Below are 21,660 nucleotides of genomic sequence, written 5' to 3' on the forward strand. Positions count from 1 at the left end.
TAGAGGGAAGGGAGTCTTGACAGTGCTCCAACAATTATCGGTGGTTAGGTAAAAATCTGGCTCTGATAACATATCAAAATCTTGATAAAAATAGGCTAAATACTGAATAGACTCGATTGCCTTTTCCCTTTGCTTTCAATCCATTAAATAACAATCTGACAATCTATTTTAGGTACAAAATAAAGGGCATATAATCCATTTTAGGTAACTTAATAATACATATTCCTAATCTAAATATTCAGCTAAAAGGAAAATCAATTAGAATAAAGATATTGGAAAAAAGGAAGCTTCTAATTATAGAAAACTCCTAATTTAGTTGCCTAATTTCTGTCATTCCTGGTTCACACCTTACTCCTCCTCGACACCAACCCAGCAGATTTTTACTCTAATTTTCTTTTAGAAATTATAATTACCGGTGATAAAGGTGCAGCCATCACGAACTTACCAAGTAGCTGACTTCTACATTCCCAATTAAACACCTTGGCCAAGTCTCTCAATTTTTGGGCATTCAAATCCATTGAACACCTGAATACATGTTCCTGAGTCAGCGACAATATCTAATGCAGATCCTTAACGACTCCGCAATGCTCGATTCTAGGCCAGTATCTACCTCGTCACCTACTAAAAGATATGGTTCCACTACCCAAGATCAGTGACAATCCCATCGTATATGGAGAGATCACAGGCACTCTACAGTATTTGACAATCACTAGACCAGCATCGCTTTTGCTGTTAATCAACTATGCCAACATATGCAGAGCCCTTCGACCTATCACAATCAACTTCTCAAGAGGTTGCTTTGCTACCTATAGGGCACGATCGATTGCAGCCTTCACATATCTCATGCCCAGCACACACTCCAAACTTACTCTGATGCTGAATGAGCTGGGGACTCAAACGATTTGAAGCAATAACTGGTGTCTGCAGCTACTTGGGTGACACACCCATTTCCTAGACTATGAAGAAGCAAATTACAGTGGAGTGCTCATCTACCGAAGCTGAATATCGGGTCCTAGTTACCACAAAAGCTAACATCCTTTAGGGGCTGAACAACTACATCCTACATCCTTTAGGGGCTGAACAACTACATCCTACATCCTTATTTTGTGACAACATCTCTGCTATGGCAATTGCTAACAATCCAGTCTTCAACGCACACATAAAACACATTGAAATTGACTATCACTTTATTCTTGAACACCTCAATGCGGGTCATCTTCACCCAGGGTCAACCAGCGGACATATTCAGGAAGCCGTTGCCAAAACAGTTGTTCAACCTCTTCAAATCTAGGCTTCAAGTCTTTGACAAGACCCCCATCAGCTTGCAGCAGGGTAATAACAGGATCCCATCTTCGGTAATGAGGTGAGGTGTTCCTTCTGAAATGGCAGCAAGACTACCACTTCCTTGCCACTCTCTCCAGCGTATGGTAATCATGCATTTGTAACTAACTCCTGCAAGGGCATCAGACAATTGTGTTTCTCTAGAATCACCTCTATATAATACCTGTACTGGGAAGATTGAGTTTAATGAAATGTAATAGAAATCACAGCCAACTGAGGCTAACTTTTTCCTGGAATCCCTGTTCTTTTTCTCTCTGTTTTCTGCCTCCCTGTACTCTTTCCTAGTTCCTTACTTTACACCATTCTTATCAGTCTAGTAAATATCTGTACTTTAAGCCTCTGTAGCTCTGTAACTCCATGAAACTCATGTCTTCTTTATTAATTTCCAGGGAATCGCAACATGAAACTAAAATTAGAGGTTCAGTCTCCACCTCCACGTTTGCTGTCAACTGGTAGAGGCATGAGGTTGAAGTCAGAGAGCCACCTTCAAAGCACAAAACATGTTGCGATGAGCCCCCTAAGATACCCACCAGTAAGGCATAGAAAGCCTGGGAATGCTTTAGATTCTGATCTATAGGTTTAAAAGATTGACGCTTGCTTATTTTTTGTTTTTTTCTTTGTGGAGAACTGAATACATCGTAGATTAGTGAGAAAGAAAGTTCGAAGTCGCAAATTCTCCACAACCCAGTACTTGATATTGTAATCCTTCTTATGAGATACAAATACTCGTTGATTTGGTTTGAAAACATGTTTAAGTTAATTGATGATTTGTGTTCTATCTTTTTGTTGTGTTTCCCTTCTTTCTTTCAAAAGAAAATGCTGATATGGTCATTTTGCAGCGTGTAGTAATACCTCTCGCAAAAGTGGAATGCTCAACTGTAAGAAGCATTCAGTGGAAGAACAGTAGGTTTGCCCTGGTTCTTTTTCATGCTTTCGTTGTAAAAGTTATTCATCCTTCTGAGTTAAAAATGTACAAGCATTTCAATAAACTGCGTTCAATGGTTTAAATTTAAGTTATTTTGTTTGTTTTGAATTCATTTTGGATGAAAGGGATCCAAAACATGTTAATATTTTTTGTTTTTGTTGGTTTGGGAGTTTCAATTAAAATTATTTAATTTCAGTGAAATATTAAATGAAGCTTTGGAGTTTCACCTCTATTTTTTTAAAGAAAAAAAATTTTTTTTTTCACCGGCACACCCAAATGTGAGCGCTCAACATATACGAAGCCTTGAATCCTAGATTTCTTGGTTGAAAGACAAAGCTCTCAATCACTACTTCACCAAAGTGGCTTGCATAGTTTCACCTATAATTGATAGAATTTGAATGAAGATTTTTATAAAATTGATACATTGAACAATGAAAACACAAGAAATAACACAGATTTTATGTAAAAAACTCGAGAAAAATATTAGGCAGAGCAGGAGAATTCTCCGTATAAAAAGATATAAGTGGAGAGTGTGAGTTCACATAAGATCAAACCAAAAAAAATGGGTAATCCCTTGTACAAGAAGAGGAGATATTTATAGATTTCTATAAGACATTTTAAAAAGAAAATAACAAAACAAGATAAAAAACAAGAGCATGTTTATTATAATATAAATGTTGTTATAAGCTCAATCTAGTATAGTGACCTCCAATAGAGTTTCTTATGAATCTTTACTAAGACAAGCGAGACTCAAAATATTTAATTCATGTATTTTTATAATCCCTAGCTAGACACAAATTCCCAAAAAACATTAACATTAAATCTTTAATTTTTGATAAACTATTCTCCCATGTTTCATAAAGATATCTATGAATCAACAGTAAATATAAAAAAAGTCTAAGCAATGGTCAAACTTAATAATTGTGTGCGCCTAAGTCATAATTTTGGCAGGATTAGTATGGATATTGATCTTACACACAAGAATATCACCACAAACAGTAACTTCATGAATATACTGATACCAAGTATGCCTGTTCTTAGTTTTTCAAAGAAACATTGAATTTTTGGTGACAAAAAATAGTACTTTGATTATCACAAATTATTGTGGTAGTATTTAAGCTTTCACTAAACTCCTAAACAAACTTTTTAACCGTAGCATTCTTTTACAAGCTTTTGTAATTTCCATGTGTTCAACCTAAATTATAGACAATGTCATTTTGTTTTTAAAGTAACTTACAGTTAATTGCACAATCACCAATGATAACTACATATCCTATAAGTGATATCCTTGTATCAAGATCTCCATCAATGCCTGAATTTACATAGGCAATGACTTTATCTATAATCATTGAAATTATAAACAAACATCTTTTGTTGCACAAAAGTCTCCGAGAATCTGTTTTACTATATCTCAATGCTTCTTTCCTGGATTACTCATGTACATGTTAATTATATTAATTGTCTATGATAAATATGTTTCAGAAATACCACAATTTTCATGAAAGATTTCACCGCTCTAGAATATAAAACTCAAGATATATTCAATCTCATCATCAGATTGTGGTCACCATTCTGATGAAATATTAAAATCCGAGCTAATATAGTACTAATTGAAATTCTAAGTATTTAACTTGTGTTGTAATTTTTCAATGCACCTATTTTAATTGTTTGATGAATTATGTCTTTTTTCCTTTTTTTATGAATCTACATGAAATAATCTTTTTGCAGCTCCCAAAATTTTTATCTTAGACTCACAACTCAATTGTGCCTTCAATGTATTAAATTATTTGTTATTCTTTGTAGCTATAAACATACACTAGAACAAATGAAGTCATTTTCGGCAAAAATATCCATTAAAAATTACAACATAATGGTTGAATAATCATGTTATTGGGTGGATTGAGAATAGTTTTTAATGTCATAATATCTATATTTGACGTACATTCTGATGATTTGAACTTCTGTCATAAATATTTTCTAGCAAATTTTTGTCAAATAATTCATTTGAAAATTTTTGCTAAAAAACCCGATGTTAAGTTTAGCAATGCAACCACATTTATTATTGAAAATTTAGAAAAAAAATTGTAAAAAAACATCAGTTATGTTTATCGATACTAAACTTGTTGACTTTTTGCCTTTTGTAGGGAAAAATTGAATGACAAATACATTGCAAAACTATTTATTGTCATTAGCAGTGGGCTATTCCTCAAAACTGCTATAAAAACCTAGAGGTAAAGGAAAAAAATAATATAGAGAATTTTGAGCGATTTTATTTATATAATTGTAACATAAACATAAAACATATCGCAACTATATTGAATACAATTCACTGCATGTAATACCAAATAATTATAACCACAATAGAGATAATCCTATGAAATATAACCACATATTAACACACTAAATGATACATCCGAAAAAAGTACACTGTATGTGTCTCAAGAAAATACATTGGTATATATAAATGTCTAGTAAAAATAACAATAATAATCTAAAAAAAACCTGAAAAAAAACCCAATCACCTTTAGTCATATCCTTATCATCCTCCTCTTCTTGCTCGTTGTTTCCTTTAGTAGTGTGTATTGCACCACACCTGCTCTATCATGGCTTCCATATTAGCTAGTGAAGCTTCTATCTAAGCAATCACTTGAGCTTCAATATCCAGAGCAAAAATCATGACATGCTACTTATTGGTTCATCGATATATGCAGAGTTCTCACTATAGAATGAATTTCGTAATTCATTCATCAGATTTTGAGATCCTAAATAGTTTTTTCTCCTTTTTCTTTCCTCCTACAATTTCTCTCAATATCTCAAACTTTGAATAGTTGAACTGGTCACTTAAACTTCCAAAACCTAAACTATGACTCTTAACATACTTCAATCTTACTTATTCATCCTACAGAAGCTTAGCAATGCTTGATATAGGAGCATCTCTTAGTGTCTAACTCAGCAATCTCAATACTAGTGAAAGGACCTAGCTGACATTTTAATGGAGGTGGTGGTGTTGTCTGTTGAGCAAGTATGATTAGAAGGGGGTGGTGTGGGCAGGTGATACGCCTAAAAATGACTAATTTTTCACATACATTTAATGCTTCATTTTAGTGATATCGCAATTTAAAAGAAGATATTTTTCATGCTTTGACTTCAGGTACAAGAAATAGATTTTTAGAGAAAAAGAAGCAAAAATGGCGCAACTTGGAGTAACAGCGAGCAAGAAATATAATTATGACCTGATACATTTCGATATGTCTTTCTATGCTTAAACTTTTTTACATTTATCACATATTTTTTAATGAAATTACACTTTAAATAAATGTTATTTTTATCTTTATTTTGTAGATATAACTGTTAGTAGCGAAACACAACTAAAACGGGGAAAAATGTAGCTGAAACAGAACTAAACGGAGTGAAATGGTAGAGCTGAAACAGAACTAACCGTCGGCGGCCTCGATGGCGCCATCGGTGGCCTTATAGAAAATTTAATTCTGGACACTTGGGAAAAACTCGCCGTCGGCGGCGTCGAGCTCGCCGTCAGCGCCCAAGATCAAATCTTCATATTTTGGTCATTTTTGCTCCAAATTCGTTCCTTTTTGCATCTTTTTGCTCCAATAAACATAATTCAACATACCTGCAACAAAATATCAAAAATACCTTTCTTTAAAGTACAATGTCATCAAAATCAGTGTAAAATAGGTATGAAAATCTCAACATATTTTCCTTTGGTCAAAATCCCCAAACTTAACTATTACTTGTCCTCAAGTAATTTTAGTACTACATAAAAATTATGATCTACTGTGATAAAGTTTTAATTCAGAAATACTATAAGTTTGATTTAAGTAAATACCATAGTGAGATTTTCAGAAAAATTTCAGGTAATTAAATTAACTCTGTAGGTACAAGGCTATCTAGTCATCAAGTTTAAGAGTTCTAGTTTTCTATTCATTTCAAAAATGACTATATGTTGTAATATCAAGTCACTTAAAATATTGAAATGATAGGAACTTCATAAGAACATTACTAGTAAAAGATGTTATTCCATAAATATAAGTTCAGGAATGTATTTAGGTTTTCCTTTTAGGTAGGTCCAATGTGAAAATATACACTTTAAATAAATGTTAATTATAATTATGACTTGATACATTTTGATAATGTTAAATAAATGTTAAATAAGTTCAAGTAACATCGAGCAAGAAATATAATTATGACCTGATAGATTTCGATATGTCTTTCTATGCTTAAACTTTTTACATTTATCACATATTTTTTAATGAAATTACACTTTAAATAAATGTTATTTTTATCTTTATTTTGTAGATATAACTGTTAGTAGCGAAACACAACTGAAACGGGGAAAAATGTAGCAGAAACAGAACTAAACGGAGTGAAATGGTGGAGCTGCGTAGAGTGGGTCTGAATGACACCAGACATTGCCAGGATCCAGAAACAGCTCCAGGAACGGTTATGGACCCATAGGGATGCATCTTTTCAAAATTTTTCACAGTTCTTAACATCCTTTGGCCTTAAGATCGAAGGTAGTGTGTGGAAAAACCTAGAGAATATTGAGAGATCTTAGAATAGGAGTAGTAATGTAGATTTCTACCTGAGTGGGGATTTTGTGGTACTCTGTAAGGAAATTTACTAGCATTGCTTGGATCAGCGGGAGAATTTGTGAGAGAAATCTTTATCTTTCTTTCAAAGGGAAAAAATTAAGTATTGTGTTATTCATTATCTTATGATTTTGTAAACACTAATCTAGTTGATTTGCTTTGATATAATGAAGTTTTTCATTATGTTTTCTTCATGCTTTGTGAAGTGTTTTTCTTACTCTTTTTTTTGTTAGGAAATAGTGGCATGAGAATGTTATGCCATTGTTGTCCTTTTACTTTTCTTTTGCAATGAGTAGGATTCATGTTTAGAATTTTGGGATGCATGTTAGAATATGTTTTGATTAAAAATTGTGATGATTCATCTTGAACTTCATTTACATTTTAATTTGTCCAATTGATTTGTTAAAATATATGCAAAACATAAGAGACAGAATGATCATGTTTTAAGCATTCAAGTAGGGATCACACTTTATTGTTATGGAAGAGTGAAGTCTCCATGAGATTGAGTGCAAATAAATAGGGAAATATTGTTTGATGGGTGTAGAATTGGTGATTTTTAGGTGACACACTAAAATCAACAATTTAGTTCAGATGTTTAGAAACCAAATGGTGAGATTATTATCTCCCAAGTGAGGGAGAAGTGGGAGCTCTGGAGTGAGAGCCAGTATCCTCTCAGCTTAACCATATTTTTGGATTCAAAACGTCTAAATTAGCGAATGTTCTTTATCGCTTGACCAGAGGATTAAAGGATATTATTGCTCCTATTTGACACATTACAATAACTAATGTAGTTGAATGCACTTTTAGGGAGGTATTTTTTAATGGATGTAAATTGGTTGTTTATAGGGTGACAGGCTAGATTCATATCAATTTGACTTAAGGCTTCATAACTTATCACTGAGATTCAATCACTTTTGTGGTCTAGGCTGTGGGACGCTAGGGTGACAGGTTAGTTAGTTCTAACAGGGAAATATAAATGTTAAGGAATCGACTTTAATTTAACCAATGTTCTTTATGTGCTCGAAAGAGGGTAAAGGAGAATTGCTCTTATTGTCATTGGCTATATTGAATTTTATGTATCTCATTCCTAAATATTATCCAATTCACTACATAAGAATAAAAGTTTTCACATCTCAAAATTACCCAAACCAATTCATCCATAAAGGGTTATCTTTAGAATTAATTTTTTCATTTAGGAATAGTTGTTGGTTGTTTTAAACATAAGTTTTACATTTAGGAGTACTTGATAGGAAAATCACTTTAATCAACATTCCAAACTAAGGCCTGATAGTAGTAGAGTAGAATTAACCTAAGGGATTTCCTACCTTGCTTCTCTGTGAGATTGATTGTGGGATTTTTAAAGAAAGCCTTATTTTACTTGAAGTGATACGTGCACTTGCATAGAACACATAATGTGTAAACCATTTTCTAAATTTCATAACATTTTGATTTTGCACACTAGCTGCTAAATATAAATTGGGTTAATTTTTGGCCATATCTTGGAAGCTAAATTACTATGTATTTGTGGGTCGGGTCAAGTTTTTGACGCCGTCGTAAGGGATTTAAATTGACATAAAAAACGTAAAAAAAATAACACACACTAGGGGCGCATCAAGTTTTTGGCATCGTTGTTGTGGAAGCAACAGTAAGATCTTTAGGAGAATTTTAGTTAATCCTGTAAGGCTTAGATTTGGAAATTATAATATTATTATAAAGTGTGTTATTTTATTATGTCTTTATTTTCATGAAAAATCTAAATTACCAAAAATATTTTTTACACCTAACATATTAGTTAAGTCTTTAGATTTATATGTGTAGTTCAAGAGCTGCAGGCCTTGAATTATATGAATCAACTATAGATAGAACTTTTAGGAGGATGATGAATTAGAAAAGACTCCATAAATTTAATGTAAAGATGGAGGATCAATAATATAATGAATATTCAAATTTGTATAATCATTCTACTAGCTTCGGATGAGTAAACCTTAAGATAGTGGCAAATTTTCAAGAAGATATATTTACTATTTTAATTTTTCAGCTTACAGATATTGAGAGGAAGTTAGATCAATATGTAGAAAGTTATTCTCAAGGGCCCCCAAATATTGAGAAAAATTCATTTGAATAATTGATCAAGACTAACTCTTTTGAAACTAGCCCTGGGATACACAATCATTATTTTGATTATTACAAGCCAGGTTGGGAAAATTATTCAAACTTTAACTGGAATAATAATTTTGGAGGAGAATATCAATTTTAGGAAGATAATCAATTTAATCAAACATGTAATCGGAATAGTCAGGGTGATTTTAAATAATGAACTCTCTTTTCCTCATAATTTTAACTTCAACCCATTTAATGAGGAGGAGTTACTATTAGAAGAGGTTGACATTAAAATGATGAGTGAACAGAAAAGTTTAGGGGCCACAATGAGGAAAACAGAAAATCATGTGGAGCTGATTATTAATGCAATTAACAGTTACCCCCCAGAGATTTTACTTTGTGACCCTGAGATAAACCTTAAGGAAATGAATGATAAACAAGATAAAGATATCAAATTAAGAATTGGAAACAAATTTGAAGAAATGGTTCAAATAAATGATGAGTTGAAAAAAGAAGATAAGGATATTGAAAGAACATTTAAAGAAATTATTAAGGATATAGAGAAAACTATTTCGTCAACCAAGATAGATATAGAAAAACCACCTTCACCACTTTCTCAGAGAATATTGATGCAAGAGTTAGACCAACAATTTTCAAGATTTATAGAAGAATTTAGGAAATTAACTATAAATATTCAGTTTTCCAAGGAATTAGAAAAAATGCCTAGTATTTTGAAGTTTAAAAAGGAGATTCTTGACGAAAAAATAAGTTTAAGTATCATGCAATATCTAGCTTTATGAATAGGATAATTAAGCAATCAATCTATCCTATAATAGTACCCAAGGTGAATAATTGAAAGACAACCATGAACAAAAGAGTAAAATAGAAGAATTTGATCTAGAATCTAAATCATTTAGAGAGAATATGATCCAAAATTTGGAAGATCCTGAAGTATCTTATAGATATCCATTTCTTATAAATTCTAAGGATAGTATTAATATGTAAATTAAGAAAATCATTAGAAGAATATTGAATCTAGAAAGAAATATTAGAAATTATGATATGAATCAATCTGAAAAGGAAAAGCTAAAAAAAATTAAAATTTGAGGATTTTGTAGGAATCCTTGGATTCGGAAAAGATTGTGCAATGATCAAGGATTACTTAAATAGAATTTGATCTAAAAGGAATCATTTGTCAAGCTAACTATATTAAAATAAGCTCTTTATGGGAGGAAACCCATAGTTATCAGTGTGGTCTGATTTAATATGCTTGAGAGTCATGATTATTAGTGTTGTATTGTATTTGCTTTAGGGTGGATTTATTTATTTGATTGATGATTGGTGGATGTTTGGATTGTGGATTGTTAGTGGTTTGATTTAATTTTTGTGTGTCGTGAGGGAGGTGATTCCTTAACTTCTCATTATGGCTAGACTTGTATATCCTCTTGTAGTAGTTGAATTGACGAGTACACTACGACTCGGGTTTCACCCGGACTTGAGTTTTACAAGAGATATCATTTTGAACAGTGACCATTCCAACTCAAATTTGTTACTTCCTTTCTTTGACATGTTTAGTTTAGATTTACTTTATGCTACAAAATTTTCTGATTAATAATTGTAGATGTTTTTGATAGACATGTGTGGTAGATAGAATTTCTAAACTGTTTTTCTACTTGCTTATATTATCTTGTATTGAATGATATACATGTTAAAAATCAAGTTTGGGAGTAGGAAGAAAAATAAATTTTAAAGTGAGTATACTTCCTTTTAGTTTAATATTATTGCAAGCATGTTTTAGGCTAGATTTATTTTTTCCTACAGTCATTCTATCCTTATTATGCATGTATATGAATTTGATAGGATGTTGTAGTAGCTAGTAGATTCAACCTTTACTTTTTTATCTTGCTACATTTTATGGAGTTAATTGAAAAATATTTAAAAATTCAAGTTTGGGGGGAAGAAAAATTTTTAAAAATTAACTTTGTTTGTCCTCAGTAGCCCATATTTAAGGTAATATCACTTTTAAAATGACTTGTGGTATGTGGTGTTACCTTTAGGTTACTATAACTTTGATTTTAGAAATGTTAGAAATATAACTTAGTTGAAATCCTATGTGAAGAAACTGTTTTGGAGTTAAGATGTTGGAAACTTCAAGAAAATGATTTTACTATTTATAGTCGAAAGGAGTTGAATATTTGAAAAGCTTAGATTCTTAGATTAATACTTATTAAGAATTGAGCCTTTATTAAAACCTTTTTCAAACTAATACTTACACTTTTAAAAAGTGACGGAAAGTTTTGAGTTTTGGACTTTAGAATGAGGATATTGAAGTTCAAAATTATTAAAGGCCTATCCATATGTAATCCTCACATAAAAAAAAATAAAGTAAGGATTAAAAAGATCTTGAAAGGAAAAGAAAAAGAAAAAGAAAAAGAAAAGTAAAAAGAAAATATGAGAGGAGAAGCTTGAGGAGAAGCCTAATAAAAAATTAGTTTCATTTGAATCTTTTTAAAATAAAAGACCTAAGAAAAAATCCTAAGCTTATTTTTATTTCAAAAAAGTATTGGTCAAATTGGTATAAATAAAGTGCTTAAACTTTGTTTTTAAACTTTCTATAAACCTTTCATTTAACAAGTTTCAATAACTTTTGAAGTAAATAAAAAATCAGGATTCCTAAGTTGAATATGAGATATTCTTACACTCTAGTTCTACGTTGATTTTCTAAAATTTCTCCCAAGTTACACTATAAAATTTTTGAGACAGAATTATAGGAAGTTCTACTAAGACCTACTACCTCAATTTAACAAATTTAGTTTTTAAAGTTATAGTGTTACTTGAGGACAAGTAACAATTAAGTTTGGGGGTTTATGATACGCCTAAATAATGACTAATTTTCCACATATATTTAATGCTTAATTTTATTGATATTTCTTTTTAAAGGATTGTATTTTGCATGTTTTTGACTTCGTGTATAAGAAATGGACTTTTGGAGAGAAGGAAGAAAAAATGGTGCAATTTGGAGTAAAAGCAAGCAAGAAATAAAATTCTGACCTGGCACATTTCGATATATCTTTCTATTCTTAACCTTTTTTACATTTCTCACATGTTTTTAATGAAATTAAATTTAAAGAAAAGTTTTTTTATGCTTATTTTGTAGGTTTAACTATTAGGAGTGAAAAACAACTGAAACAGGGCAACACGGAGCTGAAACGGAGCGAAACAGTGGAGCTGCGTAGAGTGGTGCTGAATGGCACCAATACTGGGGCCAATTGGCGCTCAGATCAAGAAATAGTGCCAAACAATGCAGGATGATGTCGAACGGTGCCAGGAACGGTTTTGGATGCCTAGGGACACATCTTATTGCAATTACTCACAGTTTTTAACATCCTTTGGCCCTAAGAACAAAGGAAGAGTGTGGAAAAATGTGGAGAATGTTTAGAGATCTTAGAATAGGAGTAGAAATGTAGATTTCTACTTTTTTGGAGAGATTGGAGAGGGTATTTTGAGAGAATCTGTAAGGAAATATACTAGTATTGCATGGATCAGCGGGAGACTTTGTGGGAGAGATCTTCTTCTTCTTTCAAGAGGAAAAAGGTAAGTATTGGAAAAGGTTCAAGAGGAAAAAGGTAAGTATTGTATTCTTCATTATCTTATGATTTTGTAAACACTTATCTAGTGGATTTGCTTTGATGTAATAAAGTTTTCCGTTATGTTTTCTTCGTATTTTGTGATGTGTTTTTCTTAGTCTTTCTTCTTGTTAGGAAATAGTGACATGAGTATGTTATGCCAATGTTTTCCTTATACTTTTCTTTTGCAATGAGTAGGAATTATTTATAAGATTTTGGGATGCATGTTAGAATAGGTTTTGATTACAAATTGTGATGATTCATCATGAACTTCATTTACTTTTCAATTTGACCAATTGATTTATTAAAATCTATGCAAAAAACATAAGAGCCAGGATGATCATGTTTTCAACATTTAAGTAGGGATCACACTTTAATGTCCTGGAAGAGTTAAATCTCCATGAGATTAAGTGCAAATAAATAGGAAAATATTGTTTGATGGGTGTAGAATTGGTGATTTTAGGGTGAAAGACTAAAACCAACAATTTGGTTTAGATGTTTAGAAACCAAATGGTGAGATTGTTAGCCCTTAGGTGAGGGAGAAGTGGGAGCTCTGGAGTGAGAGCAAATATCCTCTCAGCCTAACCACAGATTTAGATTCAAAATATCTGAATTAGCCTATGTCCTTTATTGTTTGACCAGAGAATTAAGGGATATTATTGTTCCTATTTGATACATTACAATAATTAATGTAGTTGAAAACACTTTTAAGAAAATATTAGTTAATGGCTATAAATTGGTTGTTTCTAGGGTGACAGGCTAGATTCATATCAATTTGACTTAAGCCTTCATAACTCTTCACCATGATTCGGTCACTTGTGTTGCCTAGGCTGTGGGACGCTAGGGTGACAGGCTAGTCAGTTCTAAGGGGGAAATCTGGATGTTAAGGAATCAACTTTAAGTTAACCAATGTTCTTTATGCACTTGAAAGAGAGTAAAGAAGAGAATTGCTCCTATTGTCATTGACTATATTGAATTTTATGTATCTCATTCCTTAACATTTTCCAATTCGCTACATAAGAATATTAGTTTTTAACATCTCAAAATTCCCCAAACTAATTCATCTAGAAAGGGTTATCTTTAGAATTAATATTTTCATTTAGGAATACTTGTTGGTTGTTTTAAACATAAGTTTTACATTTAGAAGTAATTCTTAGAAAAAACACTTTAATCAACATTCCAAACTAAGGTCTGCTTGTAGTAGGCTAGAATTAACTTAAGGGATTTCCTGCCTCGCTTCTCTATGGGTTCGATACTGGGGTTTTTAAAGAAAGCTTTATATTACTTGAAGCGATATGTGCACTTGTGTAGAACCCATATTATGTAAACCATTTTCTAAATTTCATAACATTTCAATTTTGCACACTAGCTGCTAAATATAAATTGGGTCAAAATTTGGTCATATTTTGGAAGCTAAATTACTGTGTAATTGTGGGTTGGGTCAAGTTTTTGGATCCATCCTAGAGGATTTATATTGACATAAAACACGAAAAAAAAAATAGCACACACTAGGGGAGCTTTAGCAGGTAATTATAATACTGAAATTGGATGTTTTATTAAGATGGCCATGGAGTTCATAGTAGTAATTATAACAATGGTACTCATGTTGTAGATATAGCAAGAAATATTCATATTTTTTCTTTTAAAAGTTCTACTGATCGATCTATGATGGAGGTCATCACCACCATCTAATGCCAACTAAAAGAAGAAGAGATAAATTAACTAGATCAAGTACAATAGTTGAATATGCTAAATTTAAAGGAAATGTTACATAACTAAGTACATATACAAGAAGTAAAAGAAAAAAATTATTTAATCACATGCCATTATGATCTCTCATATGAATAATTAAAAATTAAAGTTAAAATTATCTTTCTAGTATCATTATCAGACTCATCAGCTGAATGACTAACTTATATATAATCTCTACTAATATCTTCTATGCTAATCACTTGATCAACATCATCATTAAGAATTTAGAAGTATGACATCTTTTCTTCCTGACAAGTAATTTTAATAATATTTTAAGCATCAATTATTGCTTAATATTTTGTCTTAATTATTACTATGTGTCGCAGCCATACTGGCACCGTCATTACAAATTCTCTGCGGTTGTGTCAGTTGTTGGTGTCGTTATTATCTAGGAGTCACTACTCTGTTGCCTCTTATATTGCCATATTCTTTGAATAACTTCTTCTCTCAGATCACACATGATCTTTGAAAGCAATTCAAGAACTCAGAGAGGGAAGGAAGGAAAACAATAATAGAAACAGACAAAAGAAAAATGTATGGGAAACTTTCTTATGATAAGTGTTGTAGAGTGAACTCTGGATTATTTTGGCATCGGGGATACTCATATAAGAGGAATCATATGAAAACTTTCCAAGCAAAGATTTAGGTAAGATACCTATTTAGGGATTCTTATTCTTCTATAAGAGCAAACTCTTAATGTTAATCACCTCTTAAGCAGTTAGAACTAATTAAGAAAACTCTCAATTAAGGTTAACAATTTGTTCTCGAAAAGTTTTAAATATTATGATTAAGGAAAGAAATGTCAAATTTCTATCCTAAGGGCAGCAGACTCCTAAGAATTCAATACTATCCTAAAAGTTTTATTTATTTTTATTTTGTAATGTCATTTTGCATGTTATTTATTTTGAGTGTGTTTCATTGTTTTGTTGTTTTGTTTTTTTTATTCCATCAAGAGTTCATTTTGAGATTCATTATTTCGAGCATTAAAGTTTCTTCTCTACAAAACAGAGTTAGCAAATCCTAATAACTTGTAAAGTAAATCTAGGATGACCTTCACTTTTGTCTTTTGTGACCTTGCAAATCAAAGTTAGTAAAAAATTATGTTTGGATTTGTTTATTTGTTAAAATTTTTGTTTGTAGACAACCTAGTCAAGATGTCTATGGCTCTATCGTCCCAGAGCCATGTGAATATCCATATCTACTTAGTTTTAAAGCTGGTTAAACTAGGGCTGAAAGATTCTTGTCAGCAACCACATATTACGTCGTTCAAGAGATCTTCATAGATCTGAATACTATGGTTTAAGTTATGTTCAATGATCTTTGTTCATTAGAGTTTCATTTAAGTTGTGTTCAATGAACTTTGAAAAGTTTTAGGTTGCTATGATTTTTAGTCGATTAATTTTTTTTAAATTTTTTTCTTTTCATTTCAGTAATTTGGTAGGGTTTGCGGTTCAAAGATAGTTTATTAGTAATTAGAGGTTTTCTTCTAGAGCTATCTTTTTAAACCTAGTTGCATTCTTTTTTGTTCAAATTTAAGTTTAATGAGTTTTAAGGTGGATTTTATGTCACTTAAGTTGGTTTGGTACTTTAGCCCAAATTATTCTTGACTGAAGCTAAGTATGTTTTTATTCTCATATGAGAAGTCAAAACCCCACTTAACTTACACTCATATAAGTTCATGTTTAGATTAATTCATATTGAGCAGAACTAATATAGGATGAGCTTTTAAATAATTCAATTTAACCAAGATTAGGTTGATTGTCCTTCAATTTGTCTTTAAACTTGTTAAACCGACCATATATTAATAGGATTAACCAAGATTTAATTTGATTAAAATTAAACTAATTTTACTTGCTTTTGTTTGAAATAAAATCAAGTTGGATAACCTAAAATAGGCCATGTTAAGCTGAACTATTTCAAGTTAAACCTCTAGGTTATATCAAGTTTAAGTCAATTAAAATTTTATGAAGCCTGAATTAATTTAAACTTGAGTTTTCTTTAATTTTGAATTAGGTTAAACTTAAATTAATCCTTGATTAATTTGGGGTTAAGGGTTAGGTTAAATTTAAAGTAGGATCTTAAATTGGATTAATCTAGCTTGAGTCGGACTAACCCAAAGATTGAGATAACCCAAGTTGAATTGAGTTAACTCAAAGATTAGTTGATTTAGTAAAAATTTAAATTAAGTTAGACTTAGACCAAATCCAAATTAATTCTAAGTTTATTTAGACTTAGATTTTAGATCTTGGTTAGGCTAGATCTATGAGTAATTCAACTTGAACTATGTTTAAGCTAGATTAGAATTTGTTTAGGTCTAGATTTGAACTAGACTAGAAAAAAGGCTCAACTTGAATTAAGTCTTAAATTCAATTATACCTAGGTTCTAGGTTTAATGTAAAGGTTAGGTTCAATTTGGGTTGAACCATAGGTTTAGATTGACAGGTTCGATTTGGGTTAAACCTAAGGGTTTAGATGACTTAGGTTCATGTTGGGTTGAACCTAATGATTTAGGTTGACTTAGAATCAAGTTAGGTTGAATCTAAAGATTTAAGTTAAATTAAGTTCAAGTTAGGTTGAATCTAAGGATTTAATATGACTTAGGTTCAAGTTAGGTTGAACATATGGGTTTAGGTTAACATAAGTTCAAGTTGGGTTGAGCCTAAGGGTTTAGGTTGTCTTAGGTTCAATTTAAGTTGAATCTAAGAATTTAGGTGACTTAAGTTCAAGTTAGGTTGAATCTAAGGATGTGAGTTGACTTAGGTTCAGGTTGTGTTGAACTTAAGATTTTAGGATGACTTAGGTTCAAGTTAGATTGAACTTAAGGTTTTAAGATGACTTTGGTTCAGGTTAGATTGAACCTAAAAATTTAGGTTGACTTATGTTCAAGTTGGGTTGAACCTAAGGATTTAGGTTGACTTAGGTTCAAGTTAGGTTAAACCTAAAGATTAAAGTTGACTTAATTTCAAGTTAGATTGAACCTAAGGATTTGGGTTGCCTAAGGTTCAAGTTGGGTTGAACTTAAGGGTTTAAGATGACTTAGGTTAATATTGGGTTGAACTTAAGGGTTTATGTTGACATAGGTTCAAGTTGGGTTGAACCTAAGGGTTTAGGTTGACTTAGGTTCAGTTAATTTAAACTTAAGGATTTGGGTTGATGTTTAGGTCTAATGTGGGTTAGGTTTAGACCTAAGGTTTAAGATTAATTAAACATAATTTAAGTAACATTTAAGAGATTAATTAAGTATAATATATGTAGATTTATTTAGGGTTTATGGTTATTTAAGCCTAATTTAAATAAAGCTAAAGAGATTAATTAATTCTAGTACGGGTTAGACTTAATTAATGTTTAGGGTTAATTAAGCTTAATTTAAGTAAAGCTTAATCAAATAATTAGGTCGAATATAAATTGGACCAAACCAATGTTTAATGATGATTAAGCCCAATTTAAGTAAGGCTTAATGAGGTTAATTAGCACTAATGTGAATAACACCTAATTAAGGTATAAAATTTTACTTAAGCCTAATTTAAGTATGGCTTAAAAGATTAATTAAGTTTAATATGAGTTAGACTTAATTATGTTTTGGATTTGATTAAGCCTAATTTGAGTAAGGCTTAAAGGGTTAATTAGGTCCAATGTAAATAATACCTAATTAAGCTTTAAGTTTAATAAAACATAATTTAGATAATGCTTAAGGGATTAATTAGGTCTAATGTAAGTAGGACCTAATGAGGGTTTAAGGTTGATTAAACCTAATTTAAGTGAGGCTTAAAGAATTGATTAGGTTAAATGAAAGTAAGACCTAATTATGGTTTAAGTTTGATTAAGCCTAATTTAAGTAAGGTTAATTTGGTATAATTTAAAGTAGAATTAATTAGGTTTTAAGTTTAATTAAGCCTACTTTAGGTAAGTCTTAAAGGATTAATTAGGTCTAATTTAGGTTAGACCTAATTAGAGTTTAAGTATAATTAAGCCTAATTTAGGTAAGGCTTCAAGGATTAATTAGGTCTAATTTAGGTTACACCTAGTTAACTTTTAAGATTGGATTTAAGTCTAATATAAGTAAGGCTTAAGGGTTTGGGGTTGAGTCTAATGTGTTTAGATTCAATATATAAGATCTGGTTGGTTCCAAAATGGTTAGATCCAACATACAAGATTTGGATTCAAGTTTGGTTGAACCTGAAGCTAGAGTTTAAATTTGATTTAAATTGGTTAAATCCAATTATTAGAATTTAGGTTAGGTCTAAGTTGTCTACACCCAAGCTAAGAGGTTTGGTTAGGTTTAAGGTGATTGGACTCACCTTTAAAGATTTCATCAGATCAAAGGTGGTTGGACTCCATCTCTAAAAGTTAGGTGATACCCAAAAATATAGTTATGTAAAATTTATAAAGTTGACTCCGCTTTACAGCGATGCCAAAAACTTGATGTGGTATTTTATGAATAAGAACGTTGAGCACTTAATGTAGGGATTCTACACAAGTATACGTATCGTAATATAAAGATCTTTTGTGTTGCTTTTTTATTTTTCACTACTGTGATCTTTGATCTGTTTAAATTTAAAATGATAAATTAACTAGAAAATTTTTAGAAATAAAACAAAATTATTATCACTAATTTTGAATGTTTGAGATACTATCAGAACTAAATTATTAACTACTAGTAAAATTTAAATGCAAAGTTTAAAATAGTAACTACTAAACTATGTTTATGTGATGATGTTTTCTAATATGAAAAAGTATCTTTCCCACTACAATGAGTTTTTGATAAAATGAGATGAGATAAATGGTTTAAATATGTATTGTGCCAAATAAGAGCAATTTTAATTCTCTACCCTGATTCAGTGTTATAGAAAATTATTGGCTAATCTCAGGTTTAGTCCCTAAATCCATGGCTAGGCTAAGAAGATACTGGCTCTCACTCCAGAGCTCCCACTTCCCTTTCTCTGAAGGCTAACTCTCACTTTAGTTCTTAAACACTAAGACCGAATTGGAGATTTTAGTCCGACACCCTAAAAATCTCCAATTCTACACCCAATAATGTATATTTCCCTATTTATTTGCACTTAGTTCCATGAACGAAATACTCCTTCATAGAATTAAATGTGAATCTCACTCTGTTGTAGAACTCATACTCAATTTCCCGAATCATATGTTTCACAATATATTTTAACAATTCAATTGGACAGATCAAAAAGTAAATTAAGAACAGAGTTAAAAAACCATCACAATTTATTTTATATTTTAACATTGGCACATCTAAAATATCTCTTCATTTCATCATATCTCAGAGCAGAGAGAAAGATAAAAGAAACTACTTAGACTTCATGCGAAAGATACAACAAAACACAAATTTCATATATGAAAGGAAGTTCATACAATTCGAAAGTTCATACAACAATAATAAACAAACAACACTTATCTGAAACTCTTTCTCGAAGCAAATCCCTTGTAGTCTCTCTTAAAAAAATGTAAGAAGAAGAAATCTCTCACTTTTCTCCGTCTCCAACACTCTTAGAGAAGAATTCACACTTAAACTCACCACAAAAACTCAAAACTATAGAGAAAAAAATGACTAATGAACTCTAATTGGTAATAGAGAATGTGGAATAGCGTGAAAGAGAGTAGAAAGCAGTTGAAAGGTGCGAAGGGGTGTCTTTTCTGATCAATAAGGTGTGTCTTTTCTGATCAATTTCGGCTCTAAATAGAGCCTAATGTCAATTTTTCAATAGGTACATCCAAAAACTCTTCAAAAAGCGTCCAAAATTTTCCAATCTTCTAGAGATAGGGCCTGCACCGGCACTGGCGCCATGGCGCCCATTCTAGCATCGTCAGCACCAGTAGTCATTTAATTAATTTGCGATCTCTATCAAATGGGGTTGTCAGTGCCTAGTCTGGCACAATCGACGTTGGACATTTCTTCTAAAGCTTCATTTTGACTCAAATTCCATCCTTTTTGCTTCAAGTCCTAAAAATCAACAACCTACAATAAAACATGAAAAATACCTTCCTTTAAAGTGCAATATCACCAAAAATGAGTATAAAATATAGGTCTAAATATGCATGTATTTTTAGTGTATCAAAATCTCCCAAACTAAAATTTACTTGTCCTCAAGTAACTCGTTTACTACATAAAAAATAATGACTAATGACAAAGAATTTAACTTCTAGATTTTCATATTTTAGTCCACTAAATACAATAACATAACTTAATAAAAATGTAAAATAACTCCAGTTAATATTGAAGGTATAAGAATATCTAGCAGTCAAGTCTAGGATTTCTTATTCTCTATTCCTTTCAAGGAAAATTGCAAATTATTCATATTAAGGTCACTTAGAATATCCATATGAAAAAGAACTTCATGAAACTTTACTAGTAAATATGTTAATACTAAAATATTAGTTTAGAAAATGTAGACAAGCCCTCTTCTTTAAGTTGATTCAAGTGAAGTCAATTTTTAATTAGGCATCTCCTCGAGCTTCTCCTCACATCTTTTTCTTTTCTTTCCTTTTCTTTTCTTTTCTTTTCAGGATCTTTTTCAATCCTTTTTCTTTTCTTTTCTTTTCTCTTTTTTTCTTTTTTTTATGTGAGGATTACTATAACTAGATAGCCTTTAATGATTTTGAACTTCATTATCTTCTTCTTAAAGTTAAAAACTTTTCACATTCCTTCAAAACTTTTCACATTCCTTCACTTTATAAATTTATATTAGCCTTAAAGATTTTTCATAAAGTTTTATTCTTTTCTTCTTACATGAATCTTTAAGATTTTTAATACTTAAAAAAAAAAACAAATTGCTTTATTTACAATAGAAAAACATAGTTTTATTCTCTCATGCCAAATATCTTAATCTTTAAAACTAACCTTTATTATTGAAAATTTTTACTTAAGTTTATGATATATTTAGAAACACAAATATAATTATCTAAAGTTACCTTGTAGTACCAATGGTCATGTTAAATTCTTAAAAACTTTAAAAATATAGCTAATTAAGGACAAATAAAATTAAGTTTCTTTTCTTTAAAAAGGAATTTTTCTTTCCTCCCAAACTTAAATTTTTAAAAGATTTAGCAAAAAAACTGAAAAAAATAAAGGGAGAAAGAAAACATTTAATACAGAAAGAAAAGACTTACCTGTTGAAGGTTCTGATATTGAAATTTAACTCTGAAATATTGCAGACGCTAATATGAAAAGCTATAAGACTTAAAATATTAAATAAGACATAATACATATAAAAATTTGTTGAGAAAGAGTTAACATTCAATAAAGTACTAAAAACTAACAACAATACTAAAATAACTTCTTATGTAA

Source organism: Phalaenopsis equestris, unplaced genomic scaffold (genome assembly GCF_001263595.1).
Source record: "Phalaenopsis equestris unplaced genomic scaffold, ASM126359v1 Scaffold001102, whole genome shotgun sequence".
NCBI lineage: Eukaryota > Viridiplantae > Streptophyta > Magnoliopsida > Asparagales > Orchidaceae > Phalaenopsis > Phalaenopsis equestris.